This window comes from Aethalodelphis obliquidens, unplaced genomic scaffold (assembly GCF_003676395.1).
Source record: "Aethalodelphis obliquidens isolate GAN/ISIS:26980383/991018 unplaced genomic scaffold, ASM367639v1 scaffold6, whole genome shotgun sequence".
Classification (NCBI taxonomy): Eukaryota; Metazoa; Chordata; class Mammalia; order Artiodactyla; family Delphinidae; genus Aethalodelphis; species Aethalodelphis obliquidens.
Window position 1 is genome coordinate 16,111,440 of NW_020837950.1, and position 17,798 is coordinate 16,129,237.

Consider the following 17,798-nt stretch of genomic DNA (forward strand, 5'->3'; position numbering starts at 1 on the left):
TATTTATTTAATTAATCTTTATTCATAGGTGACAGTACCACATAAGATGCCTGCATTTAGGACGTTAGCCTGTGTAAAAAGAAATCACCGTTGCCAAGGTCTTGTAAGTTTTCTTCTATATTATCTCCTAGGAATTTTATAGTTTTGCATTTCACATTTAGATCTCTGATACAGTTTAAATTAATTTTTGTGAAGGTGGTAAGGTGTGCATCTAGATTCATCTTTTCTGCACATGCGTTTGTGGTAGTTCCAGCATCATTTGTTGGAAAAACTGTCTTCATTCCATTGTATTGCCTTTGCTCCTTTGTCAAATATCAGTTGACTATATTTATGGGGGTCTACTTCTAGGCTCTCTGTTTTATTTCATTGATATATTTGTCTATTTTACCAATACTCACTGTCTTGATTACTGTAGCTTTATAGTAAGTCTTGAAATTGGGTAGCATCAGTCCTCCTTTTTTATTTCCTCTCAATATCATTGACTATTGTGTGTCTTTTGCCTCTCCATATAAATATTATTATCAGTTTGTCAATATTCACAAAATAACTTGCTGAGGTATTGACTAGGACTGCACTGAAACTATATATCAAGTTGGGAGGAACTGACCTCTTGCCTGTAATCCAGTTTTGATTATATGAAGGTTATTGTGATTCCCCAAATCATCCTGATTGTGATGAGACTCTTGTTCTGGTTCACATATTTAGCTAACAAATGTTTGAACATGTACCATAACATATACTCAGGAAGTAAAATGTAAACAGACCTATATATTCCTGTAATCCTGGAGTTTTATTTATTGTTAGAAGATAGCTATTGAAAAAAATGTTAAAAGATTGATAATTCTAGGAAAGAAAATAAATGGACAATATTAATTGCATGTATATCATCAGACTCTTAAATTCTCAGGTTTGCAACTGAATCCTTCATAGCAGTTTGGCCATTGTTCTTTGATATATGCTAATTGGACATTTGTAGATCTTCTTTGGAGAATTGCCTATTTAAATCTTTTGCCCATTTTTTACCAGGTAATTTGTCTTTTTATTGCTGATTTGTAAATATCCTTCATATATCCTGGAAAATAGACCCTTTCCAGATATATAATTTGTAAATACTGTTCCCATTCCACAACTTGCCTTTTTTTCTTTCTTAATAGTATCCTTTGAAGTACAAAAGTTTTCAATTTTGATGCCTTTCAATTTAATGATTTTTCTTGGTTTTCTTGTGCTTTAGGTTTCAAATCAAAGAAACTATTGCATAAAACAAGTTTATAAACATGTATTCCTATATTTTTCTAAGTTTTCTTTTTAATTTTAGTTTTTACATTTAGAAATATAATTCACTTTTACTTAATTTTGGTACTTAATGTGACATAAGGGTCTCAATTTATTCTTCTGTATGTGGATATCCAATTGTCCTAGCACCATTTCTTGAAAAGACTGCTCATTCCCCATTGCTTTACCTTGGGCACCTTTGATGAATATCAACTGACAATAAATGTAAGGGTTTATGTCTGGACTTTCAATTCTATTTCATTGATCTATGTTTTTATCTTTATTCTAATTTCTCACTGCATAAATTTTTTAGATCAATTTGGGGAGTATTTGCCATCTTAACAATATGAAATTTTCCAGTCATGTCTTCTCATTTATTTAGGTGTTCTTCAGTTTCTTTTGATGATATTTTGTAGTTTTAAGAATACAAAAGAATACAAGTTGCTGCTTAATTTGGTTCAACTATTCCTGAGCATTTTATTATTTTTAAAGCTATGATAATTGGAATTATTTTCTTAATTTTAATTTCAAGTTGTATATTGCTAATATATAGAAATACAAATGATTTTAGTATATTGGTCTTACATTCTGCAAAATTGCTGAACTTGTTAGCTCTGTTTTTGTAGATTTCTTAGTATTTTTTTTTCCTATTTATCAGCTTGGATAATCTCAATTAACCTATCTTCAAGTTCACTCTTTTCTTGTTTTCCTGCCTGCTCAAATCTTCTGTGAATCTAGTGCAGTTTTCATTGTAGTTATTAGACTTTTCAACCCCAGAATTTCTTTTTGGTTCATTTAAAAAAAATTAATTTCTATCCCTTTCTTGATATTCTTTATTTGATGAAGCACTATTCTGATACTTTGTTTTAGTTCAATAGACGTTTTGTTACGTCTTTGAAAGTATTTAAAATAACTGATTTAAAGTCTTTGTTTAATGGATTCAACACTGCATCTCCTCATGACAGTTCCTATGTAATACTTTTTTTTCTTATATATGGGCCATATTCTCTTGTTGTTTTTGCATGTCATGTAATTTTTGGCTGAAAACTGGACATTTTTATTTAGGTGAGGTGGCTACTCTTGACATCAACTCCTCCCCAAGGTTTTTGTTATTGCTGATTATTTTAGTTGTTTTTTTGTTTAGTGACTTTACTGTAATAATTCTGTCAAGTCTGTATTCTTTGTCATGTGTGTCTTCTGTAGTCTCTGTTTAGTTAATTTAGTGGTCAGCTAATGATAACACAGAAGGTTTCTTAACTGCCTGGAGCCAGTAAGTTTCCCAAACTTTGTGAACAAATTCTGTATGTATGGAGGTCATGCCTTCAATATTCACGCTGGCAGTTGACAGCTCTGCCTTAGACTTGACTTCTTACTCGATGTATATCCTAAAGCTTAGCTAGAGAGGAGAGACTAGGGCCTTCTCAGATTGTCCTCAGCTTGTGTACAGTCCTGGGTGGGCAAGATGCCCTCTGTGTGTATGTGTCGTTCTAGATTCCCATGAATATGTAGAGCTTCATGAAGCCTCTGTGAACACTTCATTACCCAGATTTTTCTTTACAGACTTTTGCTGTTGCTGTTGCTGTTGTTGTTAGTTAGTTATTTGCCCCAACTCTTATCTACAGTCTTAGGCTGTGACGTTTAACAGTTGCTTGTAATTATTTTTGACAAATACCCTTGGGAGAAAGGCTTTTCACATAGAGTGATCTCTAAGCCAAGTCAAATACAAACAGCCTTGCCAGTGGAGTCTTTCAGGAAACCACAAACAGATACAATAATGTCAGTTCTCTTGGAATGAGCGTTGAAGGAGCTCCAGCCTTAGTCTTTTCCCTCCAGTTCATGCAAGACTGCCAGTTTTCACCGTGAATGCAAGTTGTTAGTTTTCAAGGCTCACATACAGTTGGAGAATGGGGAATGGGACTAGAGCAAGTTAAAATACAATAAATCTCACAATTCTTATAAAGATTCAGTCATTTTTCTTGAATTAACATTCCTAGATTGTTGCAAGCCTTTGGTTAATTTCCAGAGTTCTGAGAAAGATGATTCTGATAATTCTTGCTAGTTTTCTTGTTGCTTTTATGGAGGAGGGAATTTTTAGAGATCCTTACTTCACCATTTTTTCTGACATACACAAAGTGGATACAGAGTATAGAATTTAGTTGTGACAGTTTGTATTTTTTCACTTAACGCACAATTTTGAAAAATTATATATACTTCTGTAATTAGTATAACTACAAAAACTACCTTATTCTGTGACAGTTGTTTTTATAAAATGTAATTCTGTTAGGTAAATAGTTATATACTTTGATTATATCATTTAATTTTATAATTTACTTATATAATTCTGGGCATTCAATCATGGTGAACTTTCCAGAATATATACTATATATACATATACTGCTTTTGTTTCTGGGACAGTTTACACACCACCTGAAGTTATCAGTTAACCCATTCCTTAATTCATTCATACATGCATGCATCTATCCATTCATATATTAATTTGAAAACTGTTTATTCAGTACTTGCTTTTTGTTAGCTTTACTAGAAGCACAGAAGGGAATGAGAAGCTTCGAATAGAATGATGAAAAAATTATATATATATATATATATATATATATAGATATATGACGAAAATTAGAAGGATCCTGAAAAATAGGCATACACTTGAATTCCTCTGTGTTATATTCTGATATGGAAGAAATAATAGGATACATGTGAATTGCTTGGTATATGAAACACCATCTTGAATAATCTGGTATAATTAATAACTGTATTGTCAAGTTACTATATTTATATGTGACTCATATTTATGTTATATTCTATTAATTTAGGGACAATCACTTTTCTCTTTGACCTATTTTATAGTTGAGATGTAATTGACATGTAACACTATATTAGTTTCAGGTATACAACATAATGATTCAATACACATATATATTGCAAAATAAATTTAGATGCTGCTAAATAATATTACCAAATTCCCAGGTACAATTGCTCATTTTTAAGAATGCCTCATACTGTAAAAGTATACATATTAATAATTTCTTTTAAAAGATTTATATTTGTACATATATTTACACATAAATTATGTGGCAATCTCTAAATTAAAACTGTAAGAACCTTTGCAGTTGCTGTACCCTAGAATATTATTTTCCTGGATATCAGCATGGTTATCAGCATGATTCACCTCCTTATCTCCTTCATATTGCTCCACTACCTTATCTGAGAGACATTTCCTGATTAGGCTATTGAAAAGTGGTGCTTCTCTTACATGCTTTATTTTCCTTCATAATGCTTATCTCCTTCTAAAATATTTTATATTTATTTTTTCTATCTTGCTGCCAGTTTTGTTTACTGCAGCATCCTTCTAATCTAGAATAGATGTAGTATACACTTGATAAATCTTTGTCGAATTTTATGCTTCTGTGCTGATCGAACCCCATTCTTTCTTTCCTTGTGATTCACCTGTTCTGTAGAGCACATCTTTGTTTCTCCTTTTTCGATAAATATTGCTGTATTTTTCCCTGGTTTGATGAGTAGAAAAAGTAAAATACTTTCTCTGTGTTATTAGAAATTTTAAAGTACAAGTTATGTCTCCTTTCTTAAATGATTGAATCTTGTATGTAAATTATGGCAGAGATGTTTTCAGTCTTTTTTTTGAATGCTTATTTCAGAATCCCTGAATACTAACATTGTATTTTGAATGGATATGTTTGTTATTTGACCTACTAGCTAATATAATATATAACTTCCTTTCAGGTTGTAATATGATTGAACTAATGGTCAATAGTATATGGTTTCAAGTATCACCAAAAGGAAATTCTTTGTTATAAAATCCTGAAGGTTCAGCTGATCCTGTAACAAACTTTTAACACACTAAGTTCCCATATTAACTTTTTTACCACTATCATATTTTAAAGTATTATTTCTATAGCTTTTTGTAGTGACGATTTAACAGGTGCCGGCCTTTGTTTCAAACAGTGAAACAAACATGGCCTTGGGCAACCTTTTAATGATTTCAGATTTAAAATGAAGTTTCTACCCATGGTATTCATTATACCTTTTAAAACTAACCAATACTTTCCTAATGCCATTATTCAATCTCCTACCTCACACAATTCTGCTTACCTCTAATTACTTCAAAACTTGACTGAGATTGAGGTCTACATTTTAATATATGAGTTGGAAAATCAATAAAAGATCTAGAATGATATTTACCCTATTAAGGTACATAACATTATTAAGGATATAAAAGGGAATTGTTTGGCCAGAATGCATTTCATTGTGCATGCTGCCTCATTGCTGTAATACAATACTCACTGGATTTAGAAGCCCACTGGAAAACCTTCCTATCACTGTTGCACCAAAAAACAACCTCCAGCTTTTTAGAAAATTAGATTTGTCAATACTATTGGGTTGTGTGGCTGAATACACAGTAGATGAGGGTGAAAGATTATAAATTAAGCCCTTAAAGTCCTTTTTATTTATTTATTATTTAAGACTATGATGTGTTTGCCTTCCCCGAATGTGCTCTGAATGTGCTATTGTTTCATTATTTATAAATGGCTTGTGAGATATTAAGTTCACTATTTTAACTTTTCTTGTTAGCATGCATTAGAATGCCATTTCATTGTTTTCCTGTGTAGAATTTTGGGAGCATTCTTACTGTAAGAAAGAACTCACAAATTCATATTTAAAATAAAATCGATTATGTTGGAGATGAAAACATCTCACATGGCACAAGATGTGTATTCACTGTATGAATAGAGGAAAGTTGTGAGGCATATGTTTTAAAGTTGTATTTCCTCCAATTTAGGAATATGTATTTTAATGGAGTGGTATTTAAGATTATATTGTTTGTTTTATATATATGGATAATGTATCACAGGTTTATTAAATGACATCGTATAAGTCAAACAGCTAAGAAGATATCTGATTAAATAAGTAGAGCATGACTTCTAGTTCTGTGAATTTCTACAGGCATGTTAATTTTTATATCTATGTTTCTCAGTGAAAATACCCACAATTATTGCATATTTATATTCAGTGTTTTAGAATTTTATATAAAAAATAAAAAAGCATTATGGGTATATGAATATATGTATACCTAGATGAGTGTATAGATGCTACTGGTGAATATATATGTGTGTTTATGGACACACATGACACCATTGAGAGAATTCTCAGGAAATGGAATGTTCTACTAAACCTAAATTATTAAATATAGCTTAGCCAGTACTTTTGGAAAATTTTACTTTATCTATATTGATCTCAGTGCTTACTAAAGAATGTATTTTTGCTGTTATTTTAATGGTTAAATTTAAGTATGTATTTTTTTGTTACTTGATTATCTCTTTTAAACTAATTTTTAATAACCTAAATTTGTTGGTTCAAGCTATAATTACATATAATAGAAATATTACACTAAAATGCTAAATATGAGCATGAAATTGATAAGTTAATTGCTTAATCATTTTATTGTTTCTATATCTGATTTAATATTATCCATAGTATACTTGCATATCTATCAGTCTGTTATCTATATCCCAAATATTGCCATATTTAATGGTTTACAGAAGGATAAACCCAACAAATAATATTTATTTAATAAACATATATTTTAACCAATCAATATAATTTAGAAGAATATGAATCTCAATTCATAATCCATAAATTCAAGCATACCAAAAAGTTAAATTTTGATAGTTTATATGTCATTTAAAGTATGATTCTAAACTCACAGTCTGGTGGAATAGTAAGAAATTAAGTAACAGTTATTATCAAGTCTAAGTCCATCACCTCAGATATGCATTGCATAAAGCTTCTCCAGTCATTAGATATTTGTTCATGACGGTTATTACTGGGATGCACATGGTTCATTTAATCGGGTGTCTTTTGTTTCAGTAGTTCTGTTACTTTTAGGAAATGACTGAGAATAAGTATATTCAATAATTGGAGCTCTCGGGTCTTGAATCCAGTCTTTGCTGGTGCATCACAGATATCTTTTCTGAGATCTTGCCACATCCCACACGCCCAAGGAGCAATAAGGAAATATGCTTGGTGTCTTAGCTTGGGCTGCCATGACAAAATTTCATAAACTAGGTAGCCTGAACAAAATAAATTTATTATTTCACAGTTCTGGAGGCTGCTAGTCCAAGATCAGTGTGCCAGCATTGTTGGAATCTGGTGAGAGCTCTCTTTGTGGCTTACAGATGGCCGTCTTCTTGCTGTGTCTTCACATGGCAGAAAGAGAGTAAGAACAAGCTCTCTAAAGTCTCTTCTTACATGGGTATCAGTCCCATCCTGAGTGCCTCACCTTTATGACCTCATCTAAACCTAATTACCTCCCAGTTTTCTATTTCCAATACTATCACATTGAAGGGTAGAGTCGAGAAAACAGATTCTAAAATCATGGGCATGAGTGTATTTTGTTATGAAGAAAAAAAAAGTTCCTTTCGAGAAAATGAATTTAGTTCATTGATTCTAACTTGTCTGCCATCTCTTGAATTCCAAGTATAGAAATGAGAATAATGAAAACGGTAAGAGATGACCTTGCAATTGATGAATCAATTGACTCCATACTGGAACTATGCACCTGGTGATAGCAAGATGTTTTAATGTTTGTTACAGAGAAACAGAAGTTCAGATGAGGTGTTACATTCATGCCCTCAGAATTCTCAGAAAGGTAATATAATGTGAGGTGCTCTAATACAATAACTGTGATTGTTAGAGTAGTATTTAGCATTTTCTAGTGCAAGTTATAATTATAAAGAATATAGTATGATATGATGTATAGTATATAGAAATACAAAAATGGTATAAAAGTTATTAATTTCCAAGCAATATTGAGTCCAAATCTTCAGTTCTTTCTAATATCATAGAAATATGGATTCCACCATTATTATATACCATTATAAATCATGGATTCACAACTTGTGAATTATAGTACCAAACTGCCTTCTAGTTATTGTCTTCCTGGTTTAAGCTTCAACAGAATGGAAAATAGTTCTCTTTTTCTGTTTCCCCTTCTCATAGGTAATCTTAGGATTACAGAAACAACCCACTGAAGCATTTCTTCTTATATACACTACCTCTTTCTCCAAGTAACTACCACACTGTTCTCATTCAGTTTGATCATCTCAGCTGATTGTAAAAATAATGATATATATTCATACTAATTTGTTCTCACTAAATAGAAGTTTGGAATAATTGAATGCCATTTTACTTGAATCCTCCATGATAGTTATCACTTAAAAGAGGACATTTTAAACACTACAGAACAAGTTTCTAAAAGTGACACGTCCAGCAACATGACTGCCATACCAATAATTTTAAGAAGGACCGAAGTTCTGTGAATTCCCTCACACTGTGATTGGACAGTCTTTTTCTCTCATGGGTTGTCCCAATCACTGCAGTCTTGAACTGAACCACATGTCCACAGCAGTCTGTTCACCTCTCAAATTCCCTCCTGCTCTCTACTCTTTTTAGGGATTGACACAGGAACTCCCTCTCCCCATCCAAAATCTACCCTTGCTGTGTCTGTGTTATTGATGCTTTCTTCTCAACTGCTAAAAGGGAGGAATGTTTCCTCTCCTGTCAAAGTCAACTTGTCCACAAATGCTTCTCCCATTTTACATTCTCAGCAGTTTCACCTTTTCAGACATCCTCTCACTGGTTCTATAAGCTTCTCATGTCTGCAGTATTTTTGCCAGTAGGCTAGAAACATATCTTAACTCCTACAATTTTTGAAAGAAAACCAAACAAAATGAAACCTCCTTTGATCCCCACATTCCTCTATGGCAGCGGTTCCACTTCATTTATTCCCTTCATATCTAAACTTCTTAAAAGATAGACCTGTACATGCTGTTTCCATTTCCTGTGCCGCCCATTCATGTTGCAACCCCCATGAACTCTTGCTCATACTTCCATCACTCTATCAAGTATGGAGTGATTCCAAGGCACCCAATCACCTCTGTTCAGCTGTTCAGACTTAAATTTACGTATCAGAGCAGCCCTTAACTGAACTAACCACTTTCTCAAGAAATTACTCTTTTTCATGGCTTGCTCCCACTCTTTAGAGGTTTTTCAACCACAGTCCAAACTCCTGTATACTTCTACTCTTCCACACTCTAATTGGTGCTATTCTCTAGGATTCTATCCTGACCATTTCTCTCTCTTTTCCTTCTCTCTCTAGGGGATTTAGGCAACTTTGAATGTGATATATGTGCCAATGATTCCCAGATAGTGACCTTTATTTGAGATAGATGGAGATATATATCATCTACCTACTTCACATATGTACTTCTCTGTGTTGCAGGTATCTCAGCTTAAAGCATGCAAACTCTTTGGCACATCTGATCTTAATTCCATGTTTTCACTTTCAGTGTCATTAGCATCCAACCACTTGCTAACCTCTGCCAATCAACAAACCCCCCAAAAGATAACCTCCTTAACCAGTTTCTATCATCGCACATTTTAAAAATCAATTTGAAAAATGCCCATAATTAGTCATTTTAAATACATATGGTACTTTAATTATGCATTGCTTCTTCCCTTTGCTAGAGTCTACTCTAATAGGGACAGATAGTGCTCAAATCTATGTAATAGTTCACCTCTCACGACCCTATCAGTCAGGGTAATTGGAGCATATTTGAGCGACGCCCTACTTTAATTTGTCTGATTTCATTAAAGGGAGTTTTTTCAATCACCAAGAAATGGAATTTCTCAAAGGATTTCACAAACTCTGAATGGAATTCCATTTTGCCTTTTGTCTACTTGCCAAAATTTTATTTTTATTTTAAGATACACTTCAACCCCCTCACAAGTTAGGTGCCTAATTTTGAATTCCAATTCTACCGGCCTCTGTGTATGTGATCTTTGGCAAGTTACACAGTCTTTGTGCCTCCATTTTCTTGTCTGTAGAAAAGAGACAGTATCTATAAGGAAACAACAAGTATTGCTTTTGGGTTTATTTATGTGAAACACTCAGAAAAATCCCTGGTTCATAGTAACCACTCAGTGAATGCTATGCTACTACTTATACTCTTCCTTCTCCTCCTTGTCATCATTTTCATTTATAATAATAGGATAATACATACCATTATTACACTACTTAACTCACTTAAGAAGAGTGGGTGTCTTATTTATCTTTGTATTCTCATGTACTAGTTATTCATGGTTTCTGTAAGACTACCACAAATTTAGTGACTTAAACAACACAAATTTTGTATCCTACAGTTCTGTAAATGGGAAGTTCAACACAGAAACACTGGGCTAAAATCAAGATGTCAGTAGGACTGCGTTCCTTACCAGAGGCTCCATGGAAGAATCTGTTTCTTTCCCTTTTCCGTCTGAAGCTGCTCACAGTCATTGACTTGGGCGCCCCCTGTTTCATCAAAGTCAGAAATGTTGACTTTTTTCTTCTTCTTTCATTTTTCCCTCTCACTACAATCAGGAAAAGTTCTGTGTTCTCTAGCACTCATGTGGGTAGATTGGATCCACCTGGATAATCTAGACTAATCTTCCCATTTCAAAGTCCTCAGCATTTATCACTTTGTCAATTCCCTTTGGTTCTGGAGATTGAGACACTGATACCTTTGGGAATCCATTATACTGACTACCATACCTATTTTCTAGTATACCCACTAACATGTTGAGTCATAGGTATCATATAGAATCATATGATGGGTGAAGAAATTTACTAATAGAAATTCCTTAAATTTTTGCCACAAATCCTTTTATTCTTAACAATATTGCAATTAAAAGTTATTCTTGGGCTTCCCTGGTGGCGCAGTGGTTGGGAGTACGCCTGCTGATGCAGGGGACGCGGGTTCGTGCCCCAGTCCGGGAGGGTCCCACGTGCCGCGGAGCAGCTGGGCCTGTGAGCCATGGCCACTGAGCCTGTGTGTCCAGAGCCTGTGCTCCGCAGCAGGAGAGGCCACAACAGTGAGAGGCCCGCGTACCACAAAAAAAAAAAAAAAAAAAAAAAAGTTATTCTTGAAATTTATTTGTACTCTTTACAGTAGATTAATACTTTGGATATAATGCAATTTTAAATGTCATGTATTTCTTTTTTATGTGCATAAACAATGTCTTAAGAGGTGGCATTTAGTTCAAAAGAACTTGCATTACTGAGAATGGGTAAAATAATGACCTTTAAATATTAAATTGCCACTAATATACATTAATATTCAAAGATGTTCACAAACTCCGAATGGAATTACAAATTTATCCTCCGTGACTAGTATTTTCTAATAGGAAGCCATCTGGAAGCCATTATGTTGGAGAGTAGGAAAGTCATAGCAGTTCAAAATGTTCTCGCACTATAAGAGTAAGTTTTCTTTGGGGATGTTAGGATTATAGTGTTCGGCTCTTTGGGAAGTCATATAAGTGTTATTTTCAGTTCATTAACACCTCTCCCTTATTTGCTGTTAGGGTTGCTTTATTGTGACTGCTACTGAGAAAGGGGTCGATTATATGGGAAGAGTGTATCTATACTAATGGAGATAAGAAGAAGGATGGAGATAGATTAATAAACTAAAATAGACAAAGCTATGTATATATATGTAGTAGGGAAATTGTGAAAGGATAAGAATAAAACTTGATAGATTCTATAACCAGTAGCAAAAATAATGATAGCTTTTTGCCTGTTCTACACTCCTCTTAAACTTTCTAAGCATTCATGTGAAAAATAAGCAGTTTCCAGACACTGAAAAATATTTCTCTTTCCAAGTCTTAGAAACGTATTGCTCTTTGTAAGTACATTCATTATTCTTTAATTTTATTGAAATTTAAATGTTTCTGACACATTGAACCTAGGTTGACATTTTCTGCTATTTTAAAAAGAAATGTAAAAGTAATTCATGAATGCAATCTAACTATAAAAGATTCATGAAATACATAATTATATAGAACAAAAGTTTTAAGTCTTTTATGACCCTGGTCTGTCACATTTCTAATTCCCCCACAGAAATAAACATGACTGAGACTTCAATAGGTGTATGTACACACACACACAAACACACATGAACACACACATATTACACAAATATTTCATTTTAATAGAGTTTGGATCTCATCATACTTTTATATAGTTTTTTTTTTTCTTTTCTGTGTATCCACATAATAGATTTTCCCTCTCAGCCCATGTAGGTGTTATTTTTTCTTTAATGACTGACATGGTGTTCATAGTACATAAATAACATACTTTTTTATTTAAATTTTTAAAATTTTTATTTTATATTGGAGTATAGTTGATTAACAATGATGTGTTAGTTATAGGTGTAAAGCATAGTGATTCAGTTATACCTATACAAGTATCCTTTCTTTGGGATTGACATGTACACACTACTATATTTGAAATAGATAACCAACAAGGATCTACTGTATAGCACAGGGAACTCGGCTCAATATTTTATAGTAATTTAAATGGGAAAAAAATCTAGAAAGGAAAGGCTACTTGTATGGGTATAACTGAATCACTTTGCTGTACACCTGTAACTAGCACATCATTGTTAATCAACTATACTCTAACATAAAAAAAAATTATAATTTAAATTAAAAAACTTAAAAAAATATACTTTGTTTCCTACTCCTCTTTTAAGGAATATTTGTTTCCAGTTGATTGCCATTTCACATTATGGTGTAATAATCACATTTTGCACACATATTTTGATGCATAGATGTGGTTATTCTTTGAGGATAGATTCCTTGCAAAGGGTTACTGTCAAATATGATTCTCAGTTCCTACATAATTCTAGGCGACAATGGTGTTTCATTTCCACAGTGAGTACTATTCTGCCATAGTTCTTCAATAATTACTATTTCTTTTTAGTATTTCATATGACTTTAATGCTAATTGCCCTCTATTTAAAAATTACTAAATATTTGTATTCTATTACCAGAAATGAATATGTTTTACAAACCAGTGTTACAGTGGCATACTTTCACTTAAAGTTGAAGCAGTCATCAGTTATCCTCCCTTACTCTCTTCATTTATTTATTTAGCAGTTACTTATTGAATATCTACTATGTGCCAGCCTGGGGATAGAGATGTAAACAAAGCAGATAAAAAGTCTTGTTCTTATAGAGGTTACATTCTAGAGGGAAAGAGACATTCAACTAAAAAAAAATAAGAAAAAGACTGCATGTAGTGTGTCATATGGTGAAAGAACTACAAAAAGTTTTTTTTTTTTTAATCAGAAAAGGAATACAGTATATGGAGTCTCGATGTGTAAGAGGAAGGTATGTTGCAATTTTAAACATAGAAGTAAGGAAACGTTAATTTAGTGGGTGGGATTTAACTTTTTTTAAAAAACTGAGGGAATCATGCACATATATGTAAGAAAGCTTTCCAGATTAAGCACCTGAGGCAGGAATATGCCTGCTATGTTTGAAGATCATCAGGGCTGCTGGTGTGACAGCAAAGAGAAGTAAGTGGTGAGATTAAATAGGCAATGGGGTAGGATGATGTACATCCTATTAGACAAAGATGAGAACTTCAGTTCTCATCTAATTATGAATTATGTGGGAAGCCAAACTCTTGAAGGATATTGAGTAGGTGAGTGACAGCATAAATCACATGTTTAAAAGATGCAGGCATTTGTATTGATAAAAGACCATAAAAATTAAATTACAAGTAATGAGAACAAACTTAGCTTATTGTGTTTTCCTATGTGTGACATGATGACAGCTATTTCCAAAATGTTAACTAAACACATGATGATAAATATTCAGATTCTAGATATATGGTAAAAGTAGAGCTGTACAAATTTGTTGATAGGTTAAAGGAAGCTTTGAAAAAAACCCGGAGAAATTCCAGGATAATTTCTCAGTGTTTTAGAATGAGCAAATGGAAAAATGGAATTGCCATTTACTAAGTGGGAAAGGGAGAATTTGTGCAGTGGAGGAAGGGAGAAATAGAGATTGGTGATCACTATATAAATATATATTTATATATTTCTGAGCACATTACTTTTGAGTTGTCTGTTAGAAGGGGAAATGTTAAGGATGCTATACATTTAAGTCATGAGTTCAGAGTATTGTCGGGTGATATACATTTGTGAAATAGATGATATTTAAATCAATGAAACTGGGTAGGTGTGAATAAAGAAGAGTACCAAGGATTGAACTGGAGCTTCCCAGCATTCAGTGGTTCGGTTGCTGAGTAGGAATAAGCAAGGAAATCTGAGGAGGAGCCAATAAAGTAGAAAGAAAAAGCAGGAGACTGCTTCAAGCCAAGTGACAAAAGCATTTCTAGGAGAAATCAAATACATATGAAAGATCCAATAGGGTGAGGAGAAAGAATTGAAGACTGGGTTGAAGACATGAAAGCCACTGCCGAATTTGCAAGAATAGTTTAGGTGGAGTTTAGGGTGTGAAATCCTGATGAAGATCGGAGAAATAACATCATGCTTCTATGTTGATAGGAATCATCCACTAGAGAGGAGGAATATAATAATACAAGAGAGAGGAGAGAATTATGAAGACTTTGAGTAGGGAAGATGTGATCCATTGCTTGGCTACTCAAAGCATGACTCATAGACAAGCAGCTTTGGCACCACCTAAGAATTGGGTAGAAATGCAGACTCTCAGATTTTACCTGGGCATACTGAATCAGAATCTTCATTCTAACAAGATTTCGGGTGGTTCATGGCATTTAAAAGGTTATTAAAGTGAGTTTCCTGTTAAGGGTACAGTGTGCATGACATCTCTCATATATCGCATTTTGCTAAATCAGACAATGGTGAATTATTTGATAGTATTTTAATCATGGCACTTAAGTAAATTATTCTAACATCAGTCCACAAATTAATTTTGTTTAGATACATTATGAAAGGGAAAATGAAGAGAAATGTTAACTATTAGGAAGTTTTTGGTGTTGTTTTGTCTTACAGAAATAACACGTTTTTCTCTCTTCTTGGAGAATTCTTTTATTACAGTGCATTTACTCAGAGATGACTTCCCAAGCCTCCTCCATCCTATAGACCAGATTTATTTCAATAACCATAAGCATTTCACCTTAGCTGCATTAATCAAGAGTAGGGTGGCAAAGGTTGGGAACTAAAAGATCATGGGGTACCCTGGCATTCCTTTGTATGAGAACTTCGACATTTCTTCAAACTGGCTGTAATCATAAACTTTTATTTTGTATATTGGTGGAAAACTTTGCTGAAAATTTATACAGACATAGATTTACTTACTAAGCCAATTCTATATGTTGAAACAAGGTTAAGAGTACAAGTGGCAAAACATTTATCACTTTTGTGTACCCTTGTTCTTTTTCCAGTAATTTTCTTTCTTTTGTGATCTTCCAAATTTAATAACTTTTTACAGGGCACATTAAAGAGCATAAATTTAGATGGTTAACTTAATAATATTTCTGAGTAGCAAACAATAAATACATGCATTTATTCAATTTTTTCTCATTTAAAATAATATTCAATTTACATTAATGGAAAAAATTCTTAAAAAGTTTCAAAGTACCTCTTTGAATCCTAATTGCATATAGTTACAATTATAGAAAAAAAATTGCCAGTTTAAGTTGGGTGAAATATGATAATTTTTTGAGCCATCATCAAAATGAATAACAGACACCTTTCAGAAAGGTAAAAAAATTACACTACCAATTGTTGATGGGAATTTGGAGCAAATTTAACTTTTATATATTGCTAATAGGATTTCAAAATTATATAGCCTTATAAAATTAAATATTAACCACCTGATCCGTTAATAATCCTAATCCAAGGTATTTATCCAAGAGAAATAAAAACACATGTCCTCACAAAGACTGTTGTGTGAATGTTTATGAAAGCTTTGTCCATAATCATTAAATATAGAATATAACCCAAATGTCCATCAAATGGTGAATGGGTAAACAAATTATGATACATTGGTACAACAGAATAAGAAAGATTAATGATTACATGCAACAAAATAGAGGTATCTCAAAAGCATAATGCTAAGTGAAATAAGTCAGACCAAAGGGACTATAACCTGAATGATCCCATTTATATGCTCTTGTGGAAAAGGCAAAACTAAAAACACAGGAATCACATTAGTGATCCTAGGGAATAGGGGTGGAGGGAAGGGAATTGACAACACAGATGAGCAAGGGAACTTTTATGTGTGTGTATTTGTGTGTGTGTGTATACATCAAATGTATATGTGTGTGTGTGTTTATACTGAATGTATATAAATATATATATAAATGAAACAAATATACAGCTAAATGGAATATATTTTACTGTGTTTAAATTATACCTCAAAAATATCTGACTTTTGGAAAAGGAAAAATCCAATTATAAATTCTTACAGACTACTATTCTATTTCACTTTGAAAAAATGCTGACTCTAAGCTTTAAGGTAACGTATCTACATATTATCCCTACAAAGGTGTTCAAAAGAGATAAATTTGACTAGAAAGAAGTTTTTGTTATTTTCCTGCACAAACTCCCCACTACTACCTGTGTTTCTCACAGTGTTCCTGAGAATTGACTGTCAGTGGAAATGAGACAAATTATATTTTATAAGTTTAGTTCAGTGGTGTTTCATGGAATCTTATATTTCTTCAAGTAACTTCCTGTAGGGCTGGCTTGGCTTCTTCATTAGTTTTAATAATAATTTAAAAACATAATGTATGTAAGTGCTTAGCTGACTGCGTAAGAGGTCTTGTCAGAACTTAATAAATATTAACTATTGTTCTTATCACTAATGTATTCTAATAATTAATTGCACAATCAATTATTTGCACAATCTAACATGTATACAGAATATAAGCTTTGTGAGAGGAGGCACCATGGTTTATTCATGACTGCCTATATTCAGAGTCCAGCATGGTGCTTTGCAAAAATGATATTAGTAAATATTTCTTGAATAAATAACTATGAATAAATAAGGTCATAAACAAAGAAGCATAAAATAACAATAGTGTTAAATAAATTTAAATGGGATAATAGAAAAGAGACTAAGCCTTAAACTCTTATTTTGTATTTGAGCCTCATGGGGGGAAAAAACAAAACAAAACAAAGATAAAAACTAGAAAGGGATGGAGAAGAAAACTGCTAACTTTAAGTATGTACTATAAAAAATATTTTTTAAATTACTATCCAATAACCCACATTATTATCAGCCATAAGACATTTATACTTTTCATAAACGAAAGACACTGTGTTCATTTCAAAGATTAAAATAATCCTTGAACCAGTATATTCAAGTTGTCCTTTTATTAGCACTGAGAGTCTCTGGGGCCTCAAGGTTCATTTTTTCAAGTGAGATTCTCTTCCCTTAGCTCCTTTTTCTGAGACGGTATCCCTGTATGATGTGGGGAAGGCTGTACCTCACACAGACCTGCAGAAGATGTAAGAGCAGGTCTGTTGGCTTGATTTTCTCTGCTTCCTCATGACCCTTTTGTCCATCCGGTCACTCCTTGCCTGATTGGCATCTGTGTCTGAGGTCTGAAACTGTCCCTCAACTTGGTTAGCCCATTAATCTTCCCAGCTGTCTTGGCTTCACCCTGGCTCCTGTGGCTG